This window comes from Tachypleus tridentatus, chromosome 4, assembly GCF_004210375.1.
Source record: "Tachypleus tridentatus isolate NWPU-2018 chromosome 4, ASM421037v1, whole genome shotgun sequence".
Classification (NCBI taxonomy): Eukaryota; Metazoa; Arthropoda; class Merostomata; order Xiphosura; family Limulidae; genus Tachypleus; species Tachypleus tridentatus.
The window spans coordinates 605634-624819 of record NC_134828.1 but is presented as its reverse complement, the minus strand read 5'-3'; the positions used below and the strand labels follow the sequence as shown (position 1 = coordinate 624819).

The following is a 19186-nucleotide window of genomic DNA, read 5'->3' as shown; positions in this document are numbered from 1 at the left end:
TTCATACATCTAGATATAGTTATAAAAACAATGTAATATAAAACTAGTATAAACTTATCAAGTGAAATGCCAATGAATAATAAAACTACAGATCTGAAAAGGTTCATGAAGTATTTATGTATATTCATGAATAGATTCTAATCAATATGTTAATTTTACCTGTCACACTTCAGAATTATTTCAAATAAAACAAATTTTTAGTGATCACTTTATACATTTATTGAATATAGCTAATGTTTTTAAGACCATTAGAAAACACGTAGGGCAATGATATACAAAGCTTCAGACACACTAGTAATTAAGTTACCATGTTAGGAATCATGAAAAAAAAATGATATACAAAGTTTCAGACACACTAGAAATTAAGTTATCCTGTCAGGAACAATGACAAAAAAATGATATATAAAGTTTCAGACACACTAGTAATTAAGTTATCCTGTTAGGAATCACAAAAAAAAAGATATACAAAGCTTCAGACACAGTAGTAATTAAGTTACCCTGTTAGGAATCATGAAAAAAAAAAGATATACAAAGTTTCAGACACATTAGTAATTAAGTTATCCTGTTAGAAATCATGAAAAAAAAATGATATACAAAGCTTCAGACACACTAGTAATTAAGTTACCATGTTAGGAATTAAGAAAAAAAAATATACAAAGCTTCAGACACACTTGTAATTAAGTTATCCTGTTAAAAATCATGAAAAAAAAATGATATACAATACTTCAGACACAGTAGTAATTAAGTTACAATGTTAGGAATTAAGAAAAAACAAAAAAGATATACAAAGCTTCAGACACACTAGTGATTAAGTTACCATGTTAGGAATTAAGAAAGAAAAAAAAAGATATACAAAGCTTCAGACACACTAGTGATTAAGTTATCCTGTTAGTAATCATGAAAAAAAAATGATATACAAAGCTTCAAACACATTAGTAATTAAGTTATCCTGTTAGGAATTAAGAAAAAAAAGATATACATAGTTTCAGACACACTAGTAATTAAGTTATCCTGTTAGGAATCATAAAAAAAAAAATGATATATAAAGCTTCAGACACACTGGTAATTAAGTTATCCTGTTAGGAATCATGAAAAAATAATGATATACAAAGCTTCAGACACACTAGTAATTAAGTTATCCTGTTAGGAATCATGAAAAAAAATGATATACAAAGCTTCAGACACACTAGTAATTAAGTTATCCTGTCAGGAATCATGAAAAAAAAAGATATACAAAGCTTCAGACACACAAGTAATTAAGTTATCCTGTTAGGAATCATGAAAAAAAAATGATATACAAAGCTTCAGACACACTGGTAATTAAGTTATCCTGTTAGGAATCATGAAAAAATATGATATACAAAGCTGCAGACACACTGGTAATTAAGTTATCCTGTTAGGAATGATGAAAAAAAAATGATATACAAAGCGTCAGACACAGTAGTAATTAAGTTACCTTGTTAGGAATCATGAAAAAAAATGATATACAAAGCTTCAGACACACTGGTAATTAAGTTATCCTGTTAGGAATCATGAAAAAAAATGATATACAAAACTTCAGACACACTGGTAATTAAGTTATCCTGTTAGGAATCATGAAAAAAAAATGATATACAAAGCTTCAGACACACTGGTAATTAAGTTATCCTGTTAGGAATCATGAAAAAAAATGATATACAAAGCTTCAGACACACTGGTAATTAAGTCACCCTGTTAGGAATCATGAAAAAAAAATGATATACAAAGCTTCAGACACAGTAGTAATTAAGTTACCTTGTCAGGAATCATGAAAAAAAAATGATATACAAAGTTTCAGACACAATAGTAATTAAGTTATCCTGTTAGGAATCATGAAAAAAAATGATATACAAAGCTTCAGACACAGTAGTAATTAAGTTATCCTGTTAAGAATCATGAAAAAAAAAGATATACAAAGCTTCAGACACACTGATAATTAAGTTATCCTGTTAGGAATCATGAAAAAAAAAAGATATACAAAGTTTCAGACACACTAGTAATTAAGTTATCCTGTTAGGAATCATGAAAAAAAAATGATATACAAAGTTTCAGACACACTAGTAATTAAGTTATCCTGTTAGGAATTATGAAAAAAATGATATACAAAGTTCAGACACACTAGTAATTAAGTTATCCTGTTAGGAATCATGAAAAAATAATGATATACAAAGCTTCAGACACACTAGTAATTAAGTTATCCTGTTAGGAATCATGAAAAAAATGATATACAAAGCTTCAGACACACTAGTAATTAAGTTATCCTGTCAGGAATCATGAAAAAAAAGATATACAAAGCTTCAGACACACAAGTAATTAAGTTATCCTGTTAGGAATCATGAAAAAAAATGATATACAAAGCTTCAGACACACTGGTAATTAAGTTATCCTGTTAGGAATGATGAAAAAATATGATATACAAAGCTGCAGACACACTAGTAATTAAGTTATCCTGTTAGGAATGATGAAAAAAAAATTATATACAAAGCTTCAGAAACAGTAGTAATTAAGTTACCTTGTTAGGAATCATGAAAAAAAAATGATATACAAAGCTTCAGACACACTGGTAATTAAGTTATCCTGTTAGGAATCATGAAAAAAAATGATATACAAAGCTTCAGACACACTGGTAATTAAGTTATCCTGTTAGGAATCATAAAAAAAAATGATATACAAAGCTTCAGACACACTGGTAATTAAGTTATCCTGTTAGGAATCATGAAAAAAAATGATATACAAAGCTTCAGACACACTGGTAATTAAGTCATCCTGTTAGGAATCATGAAAAAAAATGATATACAAAGCTTCAGACACAGTAGTAATTAAGTTACCTTGTTAGGAATCATGAAAAAAAAATGATATACAAAGTTTCAGACACAATAGTAATTAAGTTATCCTGTTAGGAATCATGAAAAAAAATGATATACAAAGCTTCAGACACAGTAGTAATTAAGTTATCCTGTTAAGAATCATGAAAAAAAAGATATACAAAGCTTCAGACACACTGATAATTAAGTTATCCTGTTAGGAATCATGAAAAAAAAAAGATATACAAAGTTTCAGACACACTAGTAATTAAGTTATCCTGTTAGGAATCATGAAAAAAAAATGATATACAAAGTTTCAGACACACTAGTAATTAAGTTATCCTGTTAGGAATTATGAAAAAAATGATATACAAAGTTCAGACACACTAGTAATTAAGTTATCCTGTTAGGAATCATGAAAAAAAAATGATACACAAAGTTTCAGACACACTAGTAATTAAGTTATCCTGTTAGGAATCATGAAAAAAAATGATATACAAAGTTCAGATACACTAGTAATTAAGTTATCCTGTTAGGAATCATGAAAAAATAATGATATACAAAGCTTCAGACACACCTAGTAATTAAGTTATCCTGTTAGGAATCATGAAAAAAATGATATACAAAGCTTCAGACACACTAGTAATTAAGTTATCCTGTCAGGAATCATGAAAAAAAAAGATATACAAAGCTTCAGACACACTTGTAATTAAGTTATCCTGTTAGAAATCATGAAAAAAAATGATATACAAAGCTTCAGACACACTGGTAATTAAGTTATCCTGTTAGGAATCATGAAAAAAAATGTTATACAAAGCTTCAGACACACTGGTAATTAAGTTACCCTGTTAGGAATCATGAAAAAAAATGATATACAAAGCTTCAGACACACTGGTAATTAAGTTATCTTGTCAGGAATCATGAAAAAAAAAAGATATACAAAGTTTCAGACACAGTAGTAATTAAGTTATCCTGTTAGGAATCATGAAAAAATAATGATATACAAAGCTTCAGACACACCTAGTAATTAAGTTATCCTGTTAGGAATCATGAAACAAAATGATATAGAAAGCTTCAGACACATTAGAAATTAAGTTATCCTGTCAGAAATCATGAAAAAAAAAGATATACAAAGCTTCAGACACACTAGTAATTAAGTTATCCTGTTAGGAATCATGAAAAAAAAATGATATACAAAGCTTCAGACACACTGGTAATTAAGTTATCCTGTTAGGAATCATGAAAAAAAATGATATACAAAGCTTCAGACACACTGGTAATTAAGTTATCCTGTTAGAAATCATGAAAAAAAAAAGATATACAAAGCTTCAGACACACTAGTAATTAAGTTATCCTGCTGGGAATCATGAAGAAAAAGATATACAACGCTTCACACACACTGGTAATTAAGTTATCCTGTTAGGAATCATGAAAAAAAAAAGATATACAAAGTTTCAGACACACTGGTAATTAAGTTATCCTGTTAGGAATCATGAAAAAAAATGATATACAAAGCTTCAGACACACTGGTAATTAAGTTATCCTGTTAGGAATCATGAAAAAAAATGATATACAAAGCTTCAGACACACTGGTAATTAAGTCATCCTGTTAGGAATCATGAAAAAAAATGATATACAAAGCTTCAGACACAGTAGTAATTAAGTTACCGTGTTAGGAATCATGAAAAAAAAATGATATACAAAGTTTCAGACACAATAGTAATTAAGTTATCCTGTTAGGAATCATGAAAAAAAATGATATACAAAGTTCAGACACACTAGTAATTAAGTTATCCTGTTAGGAATCATGAAAAAATAATGATATACAAAGCTTCAGACATACTAGTAATTAAGTTATCCTGTTAGGAATCATGAAAAAAAATGATATACAAAGCTTCAGACACAGTAGTAATTAAGTTACCTTGTTAGGAATCATGAAAAAAAAAATGATATACAAAGCTTCAGACACACTGATAATTAAGTTATCCTGTTAGGAATCATGAAAAAAAAAAGATATAAAAAGTTTCAGACACACTAGTAATTGAGTTATCCTGTTAGGAATCATGAAAAAAAATGATATACAAAGTTTCAGACACACTAGTAATTAAGTTATCCTGTTAGGAATCATGAAAAAAAAAGATATACAAAGTTTCAGACACACTAGTAATTAAGTTATCCTGTTAGGAATCATGAAAAAAAATGATATACAAAGTTTCAGACACACTAGTAATTAAGTTATCCTGTTAGGAATCATGAAAAAAAATGATATACAAAGCTTCAGACACATTAATAATTAAGTTATCTTGTCAGGAATCATGACAAAAAAAAGATACACAAAGTTTCAGACACAGTAGTAATTAAGTTACCTTGTTAGGAATCATGAAAAAAAAATGATACACAAAGTTTCAGACACACTAGTAATTAAGTTATCCTGTTAGGAATCATGAAAAAAAAAATGATATACAAAGTTCAGATACACTAGTAATTAAGTTATCCTGTTAGGAATCATGAAAAAATAATGATATACAAAGCTTCAGACACACCTAATAATTAAGTTATCCTGTTAGGAATCATGAAAAAAAATGATATACAAAGCTTCAGACACACTAGTAATTAAGTTATCCTGTCAGGAATCATGAAAAAAAAGATATACAAAGCTTCAGACACACTTGTAATTAAGTTATCCTGTTAGGAATCATGAAAAAAAAATGATATACAAAGCTTCAGACACACTGGTAATTAAGTTATCCTGTTAGGAATCATGAAAAAAAATGATATACAAAGCTTCAGACACTCTAGTAATTAAGTTATCTTGTTAGGAATCATGAAAAAAAAAAGATATACAAAGTTTCAGACACAGTAGTAATTAAGTTACCTTGTTAGGAATCATGAAAAAAAATGATACACAAAGTTTCGGACACACTAGTAATTAAGTTATCTTGTTAGGAATCATGAAAAAAAAAAGATATACAAAGTTTCAGACACAGTAGTAATTAAGTTACCTTGTTAGGAATCATGAAAAAATAATGATATACAAAGCTTCAGACACACCTAGTAATTAAGTTATCCTGTTAGGAATCATGAAACAAAATGATATAGAAAGCTTCAGACACATTAGTAATTAAGTTATCCTGTCAGAAATCATGAAAAAAAAAGATATACAAAGCTTCAGACACACTAGTAATTAAGTTATCCTGTTAGGAATCATGAAACAAAATGATATAGAAAGCTTCAGACACATTAGTAATTAAGTTATCCTGTCAGAAATCATGAAAAAAAAAAGATATACAAAGCTTCAGACACACTAGTAATTAAGTTATCCTGTTAGGAATCATGAAAAAAAATGATATACAAAGCTTCAGACACACTGGTAATTAAGTTATCCTGTTAGGAATCATGAAAAAAAAATGATATACAAAGCTTCAGACACAGTAGTAATTAAGTTACCTTGTTAGGAATCATGAAAAAAAAATGATATACAAAGCTTCAGACACAGTAGTAATTAAGTTACCTTGTTAGGAATCATGAAAAAAAAATGATATACAAAGTTTCAGACACAATAGTAATTAAGTTATCCTGTTAGGAATCATGAAAAAAAATGATATACAAAGCTTCAGACACAGTAGTAATTAAGTTATCCTGTTAAGAATCATGAAAAAAAAGATATACAAAGCTTCAGACACACTGATAATTAAGTTATCCTGTTAGGAATCATGAAAAAAAAAAGATATACAAAGTTTCAGACACACTAGTAATTAAGTTATCCTGTTAGGAATCATGAAAAAAAAATGATATACAAAGTTTCAGACACACTAGTAATTAAGTTATTCTGTTAGGAATTATGAAAAAAAATGATATACAAAGTTCAGACACACTAGTAATTAAGTTATCCTGTTAGGAATCATGAAAAAATAATGATATACAAAGCTTCAGACACACTAGTAATTAAGTTATCCTGTTAGGAATCATGAAAAAAAATGATATACAAAGCTTCAGACACACTAGTAATTAAGTTATCCTGTCAGGAATCATGAAAATAAAAGATATACAAAGCTTCAGACACACAAGTAATTAAGTTATCCTGTTAGGAATCATGAAAAAAAATGATATACAAAGCTTCAGACACACTGGTAATTAAGTTATCCTGTTAGGAATGATGAAAAAATATGATATACAAAGCTGCAGACACACTGGTAATTAAGTTATCCTGTTAGGAATGATGAAAAAAAAATGATATACAAAGCTTCAGACACAGTAGTAATTAAGTTACCTTGTTAGGAATCATGAAAAAAAAATGATATACAAAGCTTCAGACACACTGGTAATTAAGTTATCCTGTTAGGAATCATGAAAAAAAAATGATATACAAAGCTTCAGACACACTGGTAATTAAGTTATCCTGTTAGGAATCATGAAAAAAAATGATATACAAAGCTTCAGACACACTGGTAATTAAGTTATCCTGTTAGGAATCATGAAAAAAAAATGATATACAAAGCTTCAGACACACTGGTAATTAAGTCATCCTGTTAGGAATCATGAAAAAAATGATATACAAAGCTTCAGACACAGTAGTAATTAAGTTACCTTGTTAGGAATCATGAAAAAAAAATGATATACAAAGTTTCAGACACAATAGTAATTAAGTTATCCTGTTAGAAATCATGAAAAAAAATGATATACAAAGCTTCAGACACAGTAGTAATTAAGTTATCCTGTTAAGAATCATGAAAAAAAAAGATATACAAAGCTTCAGACACACTGATAATTAAGTTATCCTGTTAGGAATCATGAAAAAAAAAAGATATACAAAGTTTCAGACACACTAGTAATTAAGTTATCCTGTTAGGAATCATGAAAAAAAAATGATATACAAAGTTTCAGACACACTAGTAATTAAGTTATCCTGTTAGAAATTATGAAAAAAATGATATACAAAGTTCAGACACACTAGTAATTAAGTTATCCTGTTAGGAATCATGAAAAAAAAATGATACACAAAGTTTCAGACACACTAGTAATTAAGTTATCCTGTTAGGAATCATGAAAAAAAATGATATACAAAGTTCAGATACACTAGTAATTAAGTTATCCTGTTAGGAATCATGAAAAAATAATGATATACAAAGCTTCAGACACACCTAGTAATTAAGTTATCCTGTTAGGAATCATGAAAAAAATGATATACAAAGCTTCAGACACACTAGTAATTAAGTTATCCTGTCAGGAATCATGAAAAAAAAAGATATACAAAGCTTCAGACACACTTGTAATTAAGTTATCCTGTTAGGAATCATGAAAAAAAAATGATATACAAAGCTTCAGACACACTGGTAATTAAGTTACCCTGTTAGGAATCATGAAAAAAAATGATATACAAAGCTTCAGACACACTGGTAATTAAGTTATCTTGTTTGGAATCATGAAAAAAATGATGTACAAAGCTTCAGACACTCTAGTAATTAAGTTATCTTGTCAGGAATCATGAAAAAAAAAAGATATACAAAGTTTCAGACACAGTAGTAATTAAGTTACCTTGTTAGGAATCATGAAAAAAAAATAATACACAAAGTTTCAGACACACTAGTAATTAAGTTATCCTGTTAGGAATCATGAAAAAAAATGATATACAAAGTTCAGACACACTAATAATTAAGTTATCCTGTTAGGAATCATGAAAAAATAATGATATACAAAGCTTCAGACACACCTAGTAATTAAGTTATCCTGTTAGGAATCATGAAACAAAATGATATAGAAAGCTTCAGACACATTAGTAATTAAGTTATCCTGTCAAAAATCATGAAAAAAAAAGATATACAAAGCTTCAGACACACTAGTAATTAAGTTATCCTGTTAGGAATCATGAAAAAAAAATGATATACAAAGCTTCAGACACACTGGTAATTAAGTTATCCTGTTAGGAATCATGAAAAAAAATGATATACAAAGCTTCAGACACACTGGTAATTAAGTTATCCTGTTAGAAATCATGAAAAAAAAAAGATATACAAAGCTTCAGACACACTAGTAATTAAGTTATCCTGCTGGGAATCATGAAGAAAAAGATATACAAAGCTTCACACACACTGGTAATTAAGTTATCCTGTTAGGAATCATGAAAAAAAAATGATATACAAAGTTTCAGACACACTGGTAATTAAGTTATCCTGTTAGGAATCATGAAAAAAAAATGATATACAAAGTTTCAGACACACTGGTAATTAAGTTATCCTGTTAGGAATCATGAAAAAAAAGATATACAAAGCTTCAGACACACTGGTAATTAAGTTATCCTGTTAGGAATCATGAAAAAAAAAAGATATACAAAGTTTCAGACACACTAGTAATTAAGTTATCCTGTTAGGAATCATGAAAAAAAATGATATACAAAGCTTCAGACACACTGGTAATTAAGTTATCCTGTTAGGAATCATGAAAAAAAAATGATATACAAAGCTTCAGACACACTGGTAATTAAGTTATCCTGTTAGGAATCATGAAAAAAAATGATATACAAAGCTTCAGACACACTGGTAATTAAGTCATCCTGTTAGGAATCATGAAAAAAAAAGATATACAAAGCTTCAGACACAGTAGTAATTAAGTTACCTTGTTAGGAATCATGAAAAAAAATGATATACAAAGCTTCAGACACAGTAGTAATTAAGTTATCCTGTTAAGAATCATGAAAAAAAAAGATATACAAAGCTTCAGACACACTGATAATTAAGTTATCCTGTTAGGAATCATGAAAAAAAAAAAGATATACAAAGTTTCAGACACACTAGTAATTAAGTTATCCTGTTAGGAATCATGAAAAAAAATGATATACAAAGTTTCAGACACACTAGTAATTAAGTTATCCTGTTAGGAATTATGAAAAAAATGATATACAAAGTTCAGACACACTAGTAATTAAGTTATCCTGTTAGGAATCATGAAAAAAAAATGATACACAAAGTTTCAGACACACTAGTAATTAAGTTATCCTGTTAGGAATCATGAAAAAAAAATGATATACAAAGTTCAGACACACTAGTAATTAAGTTATCCTGTTAGGAATCATGAAAAAAAATGATATACAAAGCTTCAGACACACTGGTAATTAAGTTATCTTGTTTGGAATCATGAAAAAAATGATGTACAAAGCTTCAGACACTCTAGTAATTAAGTTATCTTGTTAGGAATCATGAAAAAAAAAAGATATACAAAGTTTCAGACACAGTAGTAATTAAGTTACCTTGTTAGGAATCATGAAAAAAAAATAATACACAAAGTTTCAGACACACTAGTAATTAAGTTATCCTGTTAGGAATCATGAAAAAAAATGATATACAAAGTTCAGACACACTAGTAATTAAGTTATCCTGTTAGGAATCATGAAAAAATAATGATATACAAAGCTTCAGACACACCTAGTAATTAAGTTATCCTGTTAGGAATCATGAAACAAAATGATATAGAAAGCTTCAGACACATTAGTAATTAAGTTATCCTGTCAAAATCATGAAAAAAAAAAGATATACAAAGCTTCAGACACACTAGTAATTAAGTTATCCTGTTAGGAATCATGAAAAAAAAATGATATACAAAGCTTCAGACACACTGGTAATTAAGTTATCCTGTTAGGAATCATGAAAAAAAATGATATACAAAGCTTCAGACACACTGGTAATTAAGTTATCCTGTTAGAAATCATGAAAAAAAAAAGATATACAAAGCTTCAGACACACTAGTAATTAAGTTATCCTGCTGGGAATCATGAAGAAAAAGATATACAAAGCTTCACACACACTGGTAATTAAGTTATCCTGTTAGGAATCATGAAAAAAAATGATATACAAAGTTTCAGACACACTGGTAATTAAGTTATCCTGTTAGGAATCATGAAAAAAAAATGATATACAAAGTTTCAGACACACTGGTAATTAAGTTATCCTGTTAGGAATCATGAAAAAAAAGATATACAAAGCTTCAGACACATTAGTAATTAAGTTATCCTGTTAGGAATCATGAAAAAAAATGATATACAAAGCTTCAGACACACTGGTAATTAAGTTATCCTGTTAGGAATCATGAAAAAAAATGATATACAAAGCTTCAGACACACTAGTAATTAAGTTATCCTGTTAGGAATCATGAAAAAAATGATATACAAAGCTTCAGACACACTGGTAATTAAGTCATCCTGTTAGGAATCATGAAAAAAAAAGATATACAAAGCTTCAGACACAGTAGTAATTAAGTTACCTTGTTAGGAATCATGAAAAAAAATGATATACAAAGCTTCAGACACAGTAGTAATTAAGTTATCCTGTTAAGAATCATGAAAAAAAAAGATATACAAAGCTTCAGACACACTGATAATTAAGTTATCCTGTTAGGAATCATGAAAAAAAAAGATATACAAAGTTTCAGACACACTAGTAATTAAGTTATCCTGTTAGGAATCATGAAAAAAAAATGATATACAAAGTTTCAGACACACTAGTAATTAAGTTATCCTGTTAGGAATTATGAAAAAAATGATATACAAAGTTCAGACACACTAGTAATTAAGTTATCCTGTTAGGAATCATGAAAAAAAAATGATATACAAAGTTTCAGACACACTAGTAATTAAGTTATCCTGTTAGGAATCATGAAAAAAAATGATATACAAAGTTCAGATACACTAGTAATTAAGTTATCCTGTTAGGAATCATGAAAAAAAATGATATACAAAGCTTCAGACACACTAGTAATTAAGTTATCCTGTTAGGAATCATGAAAAAAATGATATACAAAGCTTCAGACACACTAGTAATTAAGTTATCCTGTCAGGAATCATGAAAAAAAAAGATATACAAAGCTTCAGACACACTTGTAATTAAGTTATCCTGTTAGAAATCATGAAAAAAAAATGATATACAAAGCTTCAGACACACTGGTAATTAAGTTATCCTGTTAGGAATCATGAAAAAAAATGTTATACAAAGCTTCAGACACACTGGTAATTAAGTTATCCTGTTAGGAATCATGAAAAAAAAAAATATACAAAGCTTCAGACACACTGGTAATTAAGTTACCCTGTTAGGAATCATGAAAAAAAATGATATACAAAGCTTCAGACACACTGGTAATTAAGTTATCTTGTTAGGAATCATGAAAAAAAAAGATATACAAAGTTTCAGACACAGTAGTAATTAAGTTATCCTGTTAGGAATCATGAAAAAAAATGATATACAAAGCTTCAGACACACCTGGTAATTAAGTTATCCTGTTAGGAATCATGAAACAAAATGATATAGAAAGCTTCAGACACATTAGTAATTAAGTTATCCTGTCAGAAATCATGAAAAAAAAGATATACAAAGCTTCAGACACACTAGTAATTAAGTTATCCTGTTAGGAATCATGAAAAAAAATGATATACAAAGCTTCAGACACACTGGTAATTAAGTTATCCTGTTAGAAATCATGAAAAAAAAAAGATATACAAAGCTTCAGACACACTAGTAATTAAGTTATCCTGCTGGGAATCATGAAGAAAAAGATATACAAAGCTTCACACACACTGGTAATTAAGTTATCCTGTTAGGAATCATGAAAAAAAAATGATATACAAAGTTTCAAACACACTGGTAATTAAGTTATCCTGTTAGGAATCATGAAAAAAAAATGATATACAAAGTTTCAGACACACTGGTAATTAAGTTATCCTGTTAGGAATCATGAAAAAAAAAAGATATACAAAGTTTCAGACACACTAGTAATTAAGTTATCCTGTTAGGAATCATGAAAAAAAGATATACAAAGCTTCAGACACACTGGTAATTAAGTTATCCTGTTAGGAATCATGAAAAAAAAAGATATACAAAGTTTCAGACACACTAGTAATTAAGTTATCCTGTTAGGAATCATGAAAAAAAATGATATACAAAGCTTCAGACACACTGGTAATTAAGTTATCCTGTTAGGAATCATGAAAAAAAATGATATACAAAGCTTCAGACACACTGGTAATTAAGTTATCCTGTTAGGAATCATGAAAAAAATGATATACAAAGCTTCAGACACACTGGTAATTAAGTTATCCTGTTAGGAATCATGAAAAAAAAATGATATACAAAGCTTCAGACACAGTAGTAATTAAGTTACCGTGTTAGGAATCATGAAAAAAAAATGATATACAAAGTTTCAGACACAATAGTAATTAAGTTATCCTGTTAGGAATCATGAAAAAAAATGATATACAAAGTTCAGACACACTAGTAATTAAGTTATCCTGTTAGGAATCATGAAAAAATAATGATATACAAAGCTTCAGACACACTAGTAATTAAGTTATCCTGTTAGGAATCATGAAAAAAATGATATACAAAGCTTCAGACACAGTAGTAATTAAGTTATCTTGTTAGGAATCATGAAAAAAAAAATGATATACAAAGCTTCAGACACACTAGTAATTAAGTTATCCTGTTAGGAATCATGAAAAAAAATGATATACAAAGTTTCAGACACACTAGTAATTAAGTTATCCTGTTAGGAATCATGAAAAAAAAAAGATATACAAAGTTTCAGACACACTAGTAATTAAGTTATCCTGTTAGGAATCATGAAAAAAAAAATGATATACAAAGTTTCAGACACACTAGTAATTAAGTTATCCTGTTAGGAATCATGAAAAAAAATGATATACAAAGCTTCAGACACATTAATAATTAAGTTATCTTGTCAGGAATCATGACAAAAAAAAGATACACAAAGTTTCAGACACAGTAGTAATTAAGTTACCTTGTTAGGAATCATGAAAAAAAAATGATACACAAAGTTTCAGACACACTAGTAATTAAGTTATCCTGTTAGGAATCATGAAAAAAAAATGATATACAAAGTTCAGACACACTAGTAATTAAGTTATCCTGTTAGGAATCATGAAAAAATAATGATATACAAAGCTTCAGACACACCTAATAATTAAGTTATCCTGTTAGGAATCATGAAAAAAATGATATACAAAGCTTCAGACACACTAGTAATTAAGTTATCCTGTCAGGAATCATGAAAAAAAAAAGATATACAAAGCTTCAGACACACTTGTAATTAAGTTATCCTGTTAGGAATCATGAAAAAAAATGATATACAAAGCTTCAGACACACTGGTAATTAAGTTATCCTGTTAGGAATCATGAAAAAAAATGATATACAAAGCTTCAGACACTCTAGTAATTAAGTTATCTTGTTAGGAATCATGAAAAAAAAAGATATACAAAGTTTCAGACACAGTAGTAATTAAGTTACCTTGTTAGGAATCATGAAAAAAAAATGATACACAAAGTTTCGGACACACTAGTAATTAAGTTATCTTGTTAGGAATCATGAAAAAAAAAAGATATACAAAGTTTCAGACACAGTAGTAATTAAGTTACCTTGTTAGGAATCATGAAAAAATAATGATATACAAAGCTTCAGACACACCTAGTAATTAAGTTATCCTGTTAGGAATCATGAAACAAAATGATATAGAAAGCTTCAGACACATTAGTAATTAAGTTATCCTGTCAGAAATCATGAAAAAAAAAGATATACAAAGCTTCAGACACACTAGTAATTAAGTTATCCTGTTAGGAATCATGAAACAAAATGATATAGAAAGCTTCAGACACATTAGTAATTAAGTTATCCTGTCAGAAATCATGAAAAAAAAAGATATACAAAGCTTCAGACACACTAGTAATTAAGTTATCCTGTTAGGAATCATGAAAAAAATGATATACAAAGCTTCAGACACACTGGTAATTAAGTTATCCTGTTAGGAATCATGAAAAAAAATGATATACAAAGCTTCAGACACAGTAGTAATTAAGTTACCTTGTTAGGAATCATGAAAAAAAAATGATATACAAAGCTTCAGACACAGTAGTAATTAAGTTACCTTGTTAGGAATCATGAAAAAAAAATGATATACAAAGTTTCAGACACAATAGTAATTAAGTTATCCTGTTAGGAATCATGAAAAAAAATGATATACAAAGCTTCAGACACAGTAGTAATTAAGTTATCCTGTTAAGAATCATGAAAAAAAAAGATATACAAAGCTTCAGACACACTGATAATTAAGTTATCCTGTTAGGAATCATGAAAAAAAAAAGATATACAAAGTTTCAGACACACTAGTAATTAAGTTATCCTGTTAGGAATCATGAAAAAAAATGATATACAAAGTTTCAGACACACTAGTAATTAAGTTATTCTGTTAGGAATTATGAAAAAAAATGATATACAAAGTTCAGACACACTAGTAATTAAGTTATCCTGTTAGGAATCATGAAAAAATAATGATATACAAAGCTTCAGACACACTAGTAATTAAGTTATCCTGTTAGGAATCATGAAAAAAAATGATATACAAAGCTTCAGACACACTAGTAATTAAGTTATCCTGTCAGGAATCATGAAAATAAAAGATATACAAAGCTTCAGACACACAAGTAATTAAGTTATCCTGTTAGGAATCATGAAAAAAAAATGATATACAAAGCTTCAGACACACTGGTAATTAAGTTATCCTGTTAGGAATGATGAAAAAATATGATATACAAAGCTGCAGACACACTGGTAATTAAGTTATCCTGTTAGGAATGATGAAAAAAAAATGATATACAAAGCTTCAGACACAGTAGTAATTAAGTTACCTTGTTAGGAATCATGAAAAAAAAATGATATACAAAGCTTCAGACACACTGGTAATTAAGTTATCCTGTTAGGAATCATGAAAAAAAATGATATACAAAGCTTCAGACACACTGGTAATTAAGTTATCCTGTTAGGAATCATGAAAAAAAAATGATATACAAAGCTTCAGACACACTGGTAATTAAGTTATCCTGTTAGGAATCATGAAAAAAAATGATATACAAAGCTTCAGACACACTGGTAATTAAGTCATCCTGTTAGGAATCATGAAAAAAAATGATATACAAAGCTTCAGACACAGTAGTAATTAAGTTACCTTGTTAGGAATCATGAAAAAAAAAATGATATACAAAGTTTCAGACACAATAGTAATTAAGTTATCCTGTTAGGAATCATGAAAAAAAAAGATATACAAAGTTTCAGACACACTAGTAATTAAGTTATCCTGTTAGGAATCATGAAAAAAAATGATATACAAAGCTTCAGACACATTAATAATTAAGTTATCTTGTCAGGAATCATGACAAAAAAAAGATACACAAAGTTTCAGACACAGTAGTAATTAAGTTACCTTGTTAGGATTCATGAAAAAAAAATGATACACAAAGTTTCAGACACACTAGTAATTAAGTTATCCTGTTAGGAATCATGAAAAAAAAAATGATATACAAAGTTCAGATACACTAGTAATTAAGTTATCCTGTTAGGAATCATGAAAAAATAATGATATACAAAGCTTCAGACACACCTAATAATTAAGTTATCCTGTTAGGAATCATGAAAAAAAATGATATACAAAGCTTCAGACACACTAGTAATTAAGTTATCCTGTCAGGAATCATGAAAAAAAAAGATATACAAAGCTTCAGACACACTTGTAATTAAGTTATCCTGTTAGGAATCATGAAAAAAAATGATATACAAAGCTTCAGACACACTGGTAATTAAGTTATCCTGTTAGGAATCATGAAAAAAAATGATATACAAAGCTTCAGACACTCTAGTAATTAAGTTATCTTGTTAGGAATCATGAAAAAAAAAGATATACAAAGTTTCAGACACAGTAGTAATTAAGTTACCTTGTTAGGAATCATGAAAAAAAATGATACACAAAGTTTCGGACACACTAGTAATTAAGTTATCTTGTTAGGAATCATGAAAAAAAAAAGATATACAAAGTTTCAGACACAGTAGTAATTAAGTTACCGTGTTAGGAATCATGAAAAAATAATGATATACAAAGCTTCAGACACACCTAGTAATTAAGTTATCCTGTTAGGAATCATGAAACAAAATGATATAGAAAGCTTCAGACACATTAGTAATTAAGTTATCCTGTCAGAAATCATGAAAAAAAAAGATATACAAAGCTTCAGACACACTAGTAATTAAGTTATCCTGTTAGGAATCATGAAACAAAATGATATAGAAAGCTTCAGACACATTAGTAATTAAGTTATCCTGTCAGAAATCATGAAAAAAAAAGATATACAAAGCTTCAGACACACTAGTAATTAAGTTATCCTGTTAGGAATCATGAAAAAAAATGATATACAAAGCTTCAGACACACTGGTAATTAAGTTATCCTGTTAGGAATCATGAAAAAAAAATGATATACAAAGCTTCAGACACAGTAGTAATTAAGTTACCTTGTTAGGAATCATGAAAAAAAAATGATATACAAAGCTTCAGACACAGTAGTAATTAAGTTACCTTGTTAGGAATCATGAAAAAAAAATGATATACAAAGTTTCAGACACAATAGTAATTAAGTTATCCTGTTAGGAATCATGAAAAAAAATGATATACAAAGCTTCAGACACAGTAGTAATTAAGTTATCCTGTTAAGAATCATGAAAAAAAGATATACAAAGCTTCAGACACACTGGTAATTAAGTTATCCTGTTAGGAATCATGAAAAAAAAAAAGATATACAAAGTTTCAGACACACTAGTAATTAAGTTATCCTGTTAGGAATCATGAAAAAAAAATGATATACAAAGTTTCAGACACACTAGTAATTAAGTTATTCTGTTAGGAATTATGAAAAAAAATGATATACAAAGTTCAGACACACTAGTAATTAAGTTATCCTGTTAGGAATCATGAAAAAATAATGATATACAAAGCTTCAGACACACTAGTAATTAAGTTATCCTGTTAGGAATCATGAAAAAAAATGATATACAAAGCTTCAGACACACTAGTAATTAAGTTATCCTGTCAGGAATCATGAAAATAAAAGATATACAAAGCTTCAGACACACAAGTAATTAAGTTATCCTGTTAGGAATCATGAAAAAAAATGATATACAAAGCTTCAGACACACTGGTAATTAAGTTATCCTGTTAGGAATGATGAAAAAATATGATATACAAAGCTGCAGACACACTGGTAATTAAGTTATCCTGTTAGGAATGATGAAAAAAAAATGATATACAAAGCTTCAGACACACTAGTAATTAAGTTACCTTGTTAGGAATCATGAAAAAAAAATGATATACAAAGCTTCAGACACACTGGTAATTAAGTTATCCTGTTAGGAATCATGAAAAAAATGATATACAAAGCTTCAGACACACTGGTAATTAAGTTATCCTGTTAGGAATCATGAAAAAAAATGATATACAAAGCTTCAGACACACTGGTAATTAAGTTATCCTGTTAGGAATCATGAAAAAAAATGATATACAAAGCTTCAGACACACTGGTAATTAAGTTATCCTGTTAGGAATCATGAAAAAAAATGATATACAAAGCTTCAGACACAGTAGTAATTAAGTTACCTTGTTAGGAATCATGAAAAAAAATGATATACAAAGTTTCAGACACAATAGTAATTAAGTTATCCTGTTAGGAATCATGAAAAAAAATGATATACAAAGCTTCAGACACAGTAGTAATTAAGTTATCCTGTTAGGAATCATGAAAAAAAAAAGATATACAAAGTTTCAGACACACTAGTAATTAAGTTATCCTGTTAGGAATCATGAAAAAAAATGATATACAAAGTTTCAGACACACTAGTAATTAAGTTATCCTGTTAGGAATCATGAAAAAATGATATACAAAGTTCAGACACACTAGTAATTAAGTTATCCTGTTAGGAATCATGAAAAAAAAATGATACACAAAGTTTCAGACACACTAGTAATTAAGTTATCCTGTTAGGAATCATGAAAAAAAATGATATACAAAGTTCAGATACACTAGTAATTAAGTTATCCTGTTAGGAATCATGAAAAAATAATGATATACAAAGCTTCAGACACACCTAGTAATTAAGTTATCCTGTTAGGAATCATGAAAAAAATGATATACAAAGCTTCAGACACACTAGTAATTAAGTTATCCTGTCAGGAATCATGAAAAAAAAAGATATACAAAGCTTCAGACACACTTGTAATTAAGTTATCCTGTTAGGAATCATGAAAAAAATGATATACAAAGCTTCAGACACACTGGTAATTAAGTTACCCTGTTAGGAATCATGAAAAAAAATGATATACAAAGCTTCAGACACACTGGTAATTAAGTTATCTTGTTTGGAATCATGAAAAAAATGATGTACAAAGCTTCAGACACTCTAGTATTTAAGTTATCTTGTCAGGAATCATGAAAAAAAAAAGATATACAAAGTTTCAGACACAGTAGTAATTAAGTTACCTTGTTAGGAATCAT

General features: G+C 28.3%; 1 protein-coding gene across 1 annotated transcript in view; it reads right to left on the bottom strand.

The window, feature by feature from the left end:
* LOC143249992 (twitchin-like) overlaps positions 1-19186 on the bottom strand; it is a 53434-nt gene that overhangs the window by 18023 nt on the left and 16225 nt on the right. The window lies entirely within an intron of this gene.